Source organism: Eretmochelys imbricata, chromosome 19 (genome assembly GCF_965152235.1).
Source record: "Eretmochelys imbricata isolate rEreImb1 chromosome 19, rEreImb1.hap1, whole genome shotgun sequence".
Taxonomy (NCBI): domain Eukaryota; kingdom Metazoa; phylum Chordata; order Testudines; family Cheloniidae; genus Eretmochelys; species Eretmochelys imbricata.
This window is the reverse complement of record NC_135590.1, coordinates 8640074-8647493: the sequence shown is the minus strand read 5'-3', so window position 1 is coordinate 8647493 and position 7420 is coordinate 8640074.

Genomic DNA, 7420 nt, shown 5'->3' with positions numbered 1-7420 from the left:
ACCGACAGCCCCGCGCGACGGCCTCAGCCAGCGGCGGCCGGGACGCCAGAGGGGGGCGGGGCCCCAGGGGGCGGGGCCGGATCAGTGAGTCTCTATGGGAGGGGGCGTGGTCGGCGGGCGGGGCTGGGACAAACGGGGTGCCCCGCCGGGCGGACTTCAGGGGTCCCAGGGGGAGGGGGCGTGGCCTATGGCTCCCGGGCTTGAGTGGGCCTCGGGCTGCAGCTCCGAGGGGTGGGGCTTGTGGTGCAGCTGCGCCGGGGGGGCCGCTCCTCCGAGCTCCGCCTGGCACGGGGGGGAAGGGAGACGGGGGGATCCCTTCAGCGAGAGCCGGGCTGGCTGAGGGGAGGAAGACGCTGCTGGGGGATGGTGGGGCTGCCGTGGGGAGAGGGGGGAAGGTGGGGGGGAGCTGCCGTGGGGAGGGGGGGGAGGTGAGGGAGAAGGGAGGTCGCCCTGGGGGGAAAGGGAGGGGAGAGGGAGGTCACCCTGGGGAGGGAGGCTGCCGTGGGGAGAGGGGGGAAGGTGGGGGGGGAGCTGCCGTGGGGAGGGGGGGGAAGGTGAGGGAGAAGGGAGGTCGCCCTGGGGAGAAAGGGAGGGGAGAGGGAGGTCACCCTGGGGAGGGAGGCTGCCGTGGGGAGAGGGGGGATGGTGGGGCTGCCGTGGGGAGGGGGGGGAGGTGAGGGAGAAGGGAGGTCGCCCTGGGGGGAAAGGGAGGTCACCGAGGGGAGAGGGAGGCTGCCCTTGGGGGGGGTAAGAAGGGGAGAGGGGGGTGCAAAGAGGCTGCTGGGGGTGATGCCCACCCAGGCTGCACATTCTCACACACCCACACACGCCCATTCCATGAGAAATGCTCCCACCGCACCCTGGTCTAATTCTGGATTGTTATTTTTGCCTAAGATTGTTCTGGGGAGGGGGGCACTGCGGAGCCCGCTGCTGCTGGTGCGCTGCCCAATGACCTAATGTCTGGGAGCAGCCACCTCATGGGGCTGTGCTTGGCAAAGAGGGGGCAGGAAACCAGCACCCTCCTCCTCCTGCCCCAGACTGTAGAGCTGCTGTTATGGCCTGTGAGGTGAAACCCAGCTCACCAGAGCTAGGCAGCAGCCCAGCCATCCACAATTTATCTGTCTGATGCTGCCCAGCCCAGGGAACATCTGTCTACATGCCTGTCAGCTAGGAGGCAGGCCTCTTTCACCACAAAAGAAACATCTGGAGCAGGAGAGAGAAATACACATTACCTAGTCAGGAAAGAAATGTGGAGGAGATTTTTTGTCTTGATTTCTCTCCCATAGTGGGGCCAGGACCTGAGTCGCCCGGGAGAAAGTTCACAGCAGATCTAGGTTAAGCAACAAAATAAAACCACACCTTCTGCCTTTTCCAGTTTATTTGCAAGGTTTGTGGTCAACCAGAATAGCACAGCCTCTGATCACACTCTCTCCATGCAACTGAACAGTGTGTAGTCTCCCGACCAATTATGAACAGAGCAGCTTTGTCATATCTTCACCCCATGCCCGCACTTTCTGTGGCCCAAACCCTTTTAAAGAGTCAGAATCTAAGTAAGCACAGCTGTACCAAATTACCTCCACTCAGTGAGGCTGCCCCACTGGGACATCCCTAGGACGGGGTGCAGCAGGGCTGTGTGGCCCTCCGTTATGTGACCTGTACATGCTGTCATACAACTTTCCAGTTTGTACTCAAGGAGGTTCATGCAGCCAGACACTGATCAGAGGAAGAATATTATGAACAGAGTGTGCGGTGTTAATTTAATAGCCTCCCCACCCCCCCAGCAGGCATTTTTGAGTTGAGCAAAATGTGTCATCTTAAAAAAATGTTTTTCCTTTTTAAATGTACTTGACCAAATTTTCACTGAGAGGGGGAAAGAGGCAAGTGGTGTTTTCATAGACTCAGACTTTAAGGCAGAAGGGACCATCGTGATCATCTACTCTGACCTGCAGACAGCAGGCCCCAGAACCTCACCCACTCCTGAAAAAGACCCCTTTAACCTCTAGCTAAGTTGCTGAAGTCCTCAAATCATGGTTTAAACACTTCAAGTTACAGAGAATTCACCATTTACACTAGTTTAAATCATGCCCCAGGCTGCAGAGGAAGGTGAAAAACCCTCAGTGTCTCTGCCAGTCTGACTTGGGGGAAAATTGCTTCCTGACTCCAGATATGGCAATCAGTTAGACCTGAGCATATACCTCGGAAAGAATTTTCTGTAGTAACTTAGAGCCCTTCCCATCTAGTGGCCCATTTTCAACAGTTGTGGATTTTTGTTAGTGGCAGTCACTGATGGGCTGCATGCCATTGTAGGCAATCTGACTGCCCTTTTCTACAAGTAATTTGATGCACTGGTAGCAGAGTTGGACAGTTGACCTGAGAGAGTCTTTTCAGACTGATTTCTATGGGTCCTCTGCAGCTCTTCTTAACTATTTAGAGTCTGTAGGAGGGCTTAACTCCCATTAGAGTCAGTAGGAGGGCTATTTATTTATTAGTTTGCAACGATTCCAAGGAATCCCTGTAGTTCTTGGAATGAGACATTCTACATTAGAAACTGGTGTATCAGTGTAGGGTTATCAACTGGCTCTTCTGTGGCAGCTTAGTCCAGGCGAGGATGTAGAGAGGCCCTATACAGAAACCCCCTAGGCAGCACATGCTGTGTCTTGTCAGTCTGGCAGCTAGAGGGAACCACAGGGTCTAGCTGTGTCTAGGGGCTTCAGTGGAGAATCTCCGTTTGTGTTAACTGCAATCAATTCTCATCTCCCTATACTTCAAAAGACCCTGTACGCAGATATTGAGGGGGGACGAAGTTTACTCCCCTAGAGAAGATTGGAACTGAGACACCAGCATTGCCAATTTGCAACGCTGTATCTTTATGAACTAACACTTCAACAACAGGGCTGAGGGAGTGATTCATGCCACTAACCAGTGGAGGACGGGGGAGTCAGGGACTTAACAGGATTTGGAGCCTTTCCTTGCATTTCATATCAATCCCAGGTTGGTAGTGGCTGAAAGTCATTACCATCTGCTGACAGCTTGGTGGCCCCCGATGAACTGAATTGGTCAGACCAGTTCCCAGCAAACTCACCCACACCACAAAACCACCACCTCTATTGGTGGCTTCAGCTCAGAGGCCAAGGACTGACAAACACTCATTCCAGAGGTGGTTCCTCTGAATCGGGACTAGGACACACTGCGACAGGGAGTGCACGGAAAGCTCCTACTGCCCCTGCTGTACCTATTCTCTGACTAAATAGCTTCATAGATTCCAAAGCCAGAGGAGACCAATGTCCAACCCTCTGCACAACGGAGGCCGCAGAACTTCCCCAGAATAATTCCTGTTTGAACTACAGCGCATCTGTTAGAGAAAAGAACGAGGAGGACTTGTGTCACCTTAGAGCCTAACAAATTTATTTGAGCATAAGCTTTCGTGGGCTAAAGCCCACTCCCACTTCACTGATGAACTGGGCTTTAGCCCACGAAAGCTTATGCTCAAATAAATTTGTTAGGCTCTAAGGTGCCACAAGTCCTCCTCGTTCTTTTTGCTGATACAGACTGACATGGCTACCACTCTTTTAGAGAAGCATCCAGTCTTGATTTTAAAATTGCCATGATGGAGAATCCACCACAACCCTTGGTAAATTGTTCCAATGCTTAATCACCTTCACTGTTAAAATACTACATCTTATTTCCACTCTGAATTTGTCCAGTTTCAGCTTCCAGCATTTGGACTGAAGAAGCCTTCAGGTATATAAATTCACCATCTTGCAACGTAAGATGTTAAAATTGCAGATTTCTGTAAATGTCAAACTACTGTAAAACTTAGCTTACTGGTAAACAAGGTGATGCCCACTTCTCCCTCAAGGAGCACAGCACGAGAGGGCAATATTTCTAATGTACAGAAACAGCTGTCCTGCACAACTCTACGCTGATGTCCACATTCTGGAAGCTAAGAGGTGAAGATGTTAAGTCACAAGTTCTGGGCTGCAGTACCCTTTGTGCTATGTTGCATTTTTATCAGCAATATAGAATATCAGGGTTGGAAGGGACCTCAGGAGGTCATCTAGTCCAACCCCCTGCTCAAAGCAGGACCAATCCCCAATTTTTGCCCCAGATCCCTAAATGGTCCCCTCAAGGATTGAACTCACAACCCTGGATTTAGCAGGCCAATGCTCAAACCACTGAGCTATCCCTCCCCCCCAAAAATTCTGTTTACCCCAGATGGGATATAAATGAGCTCCAAAGTGTGCCAAGTCCATTACCGTTACCATTAATCACCACTGAGTTTCTTCTCTATTAAAAGGCAGCATATGGTGGTGGCTTGCAGGGTGGTTAAGGATCAGTTTATTTCTATCCAGCTGTATTAGCCTCACCTACTTTCTAACATTCTTTAAGCTCTTTCACTTGTGGGTGACCTTTTCTTCTATTTCAATGGACTCCTTGACCCCTCATCTTTTCCATTAAAAGGAAGCTTCTTTCTTTAATGAGGTTCACAGTGGTTTTGAATCGTGAAAGCTTTCAGATGTTTTCCTATTTCTGTGATTGGTAGATGTGTTATTTTGGAAGGTTTCCATAATAATAATTAATACTTAGTACTTACCTTCTAAATGCTTTACAAAATAAATAACCAATCCTCATGACACCTTTATGTAGGAATAAGCATTGTCCACATTTTGCAGTGGTTGGAAATGAGTCAGAAAAGTGGTGTATCCAAAGCTAAAGAGGGAACTGGTATCAGAACTAGGGAATTAGAACACAGGGATTCCCGCCTCTCTCTCTCTTCTATCCTCAGAACACTAGGCTATGCCCTTTCTGTTAATTGTACTGTATTGCATTCATGGCTTCCATTCTACAGAACCGTTACGCAATATATTATGATTTTGCATTTCTAGCATCTTGGTATTTGTACAGCCTCTTTTCATCCCTAAATCTTAAAATGCTTTTGAAAATGAAAGGCAGTACATTTATAACTTATAAAAAGAAATGCTTTTCCCCTCCCCATGCACAATTAGCCTTTGAACTTATTGCCCCATGATGCCCCTGAGCCAAAGATTCAAAAAGGATCCATATTTATGGATAGACTTTTCAGAGGCATTTAAAGGAATTAGGAACTCAATCTCACTGAAATTAAATAGGATGTGTGTGTTTAGACTCATTTGAAAATCCCTGCCTTTGTGGATAATGAGACTATCCAAGGAAGGATTAATAAGAAAACACAATCAAACAAAAGTTTGGCAGGGATACAAACCTCATGCTTCAGGGTATAAGCCAACCACTAACTGGCGAACATTACAAAGAGACTCTATAGCTACATTGTTCCGTAACTGCTTATTTGCAAAGGTTTTTGCATCTTCTGCATGGAGAGGAAATGCTGGACCACTGATCTGGTCTGGTGTGGCACTTTATGTTCCTACAATAGCACAGCGCTCCTGGAAACTAAGCAAGGATTCTTAGATCCACTTTAAACCAGAGCATACTGAAGCAAAGAGAGTGCGAGAGAGACAGAGTAACTTGCCCAAGGCCATCCAGAAAGGTAGAGATGGGAATAGGAGGCAGGACCCTGACTCACAATCCCCTGCACTAAGCATTGAACCACACAACCTCTCATGATTAAAAACTATTAAACATTCTTACTCAACTGCTACACACAGGGAAATTCAGACGTGGGGCTCTCGGTCTGAGCTTAACACATCCTGTCTGGACCTTGGTACTTCAAGGGTCCTTCCTGTGAGAATCTGTCCAAAAGGAAGGGAAAGCTGAGGTTAAATCCTTGTGCCCCTATATGCTGTTCCAGTGGTTTCCTCCTTATAATTTAAAATACCCCCCTTCAGGAATGTAGCCCCAGTAATTCCCACCCAGGCAGGTTTGCTAAACTGAATGCAGTTCGGCTAGATCCATCACCTCCTATCTATCATCCAGTATTTCACTACAATGATATTGCTCATTATTATTTTATTACCCCCTTGTCAAGCAGTATTTGTTTACGAAATCTCATCAGCGGATGTTAGCCTGTCAGATTTACGGGTGGTACAGGGAAAAAATCAAACTTTTCTTTGGGACAAATTGGTTTGCATTTGCTACAGCTCACAACCAGCTGTTCCTAGATGGCTCATTTTCATTGGGAGTGACCGAATGTCAGACTTTAGCATTAACTTCACATTCTGAAGGGGCCTGATCCTGTGAAGTGCTGAAGTTAAAGGAGCTGAGGGCACTGCACCTTGCAGGATTGGTCCCAAAGTTGGCACCTGATACTGCTGAAAATACAGGCCCAGATCCTGGGCTGATGTCCATCAGCATAGCACGGCTGAAGTCAATGGAGCTAGTGATTTAGCCAATGGCGCTAGCGAGGATCTAGCCCATAATATTAATTCATGCTGAAGCTGACTTCAGTTCATAATTTTTGTGCCCCTGGGCAGCTGTTCAGCTTAGGTTAACACTCTTCAAGCAGAGCTTCAAGGACAAATAGTTCTAGGAAATTGAAATCGGCAACTTCTAGTGGTGGCAATTGCATTTTAAGAATCATTTAACAATCCATGTCCCTTTCCAAGTAGCAACATGGTTTTCTCTGGTTACTGGCATGTGTTGCCTCCCCAGGGATAGTAATTAATGCATTTGGTAGTTAAATGTTTGGGCTCAGCCTCTGTTTGTGCCCAGGGTTCAGAGACACAAACAAAGCATGTATTGTTTGCAGGTTCCCTCTCCTGTGGTAGGGCCCTACATAAAGGCACAGTACAGCTCAAGCCTGCAGGAATGAAGACGGGGCTCCAGTTTTCACCTTGCTTCCATCTCTGTGCAGATGAAATGCTGCAAAAGCCAGTCTATGCCCTGCAATTGATTTAGAAGCTTCAGTCATTTGGAGGATGTATAAGGGGGAGGAGGGGCAGGCTGCCTTTAAGCAGTGCAAATATCCACCTGGGAAGGATCCCCACTCATTTAGAGGCAACAGGAGTGGAAGGTTCCGTGGACAACTAGCTGTCAGATCCTCCCCGGTATCACCTCCTGGCCAGTGATGGGGCAGTTGATTCATTGCCTGATTCTCCCCTTCTGGCAGCTTGGGGCCTTGCAGCTCTTAATGCTGGCGATGCTTTTGTGTTAGTAGAAAAATGGGCAACAACAACTGGGAGGGGGGTGCATTTCTGCACCCCTTGCAGCCGCTGCCCTTCTTACTTCCTTGAAGATCAGAGATTGGCCAACGCTTACAAAGTCTGCCATTTGAATATCCCACTGGGGAGAGAATTCAGATCAAAGGTTTCAGTTTCTCTCTTTCTACCGAGAAGGGACCATACCCAGATTTGGGTTTTGATTTTAAACCCCAGCCCAAAGCCTGAAGGAGGCAGAGATGCAATACTTTGGTGTGGACTCTTTAAAATCTTACAAGACACATCCCTCTGCTGCCTCTAGAGAGAGGAGCTACCAACAGAAAGGG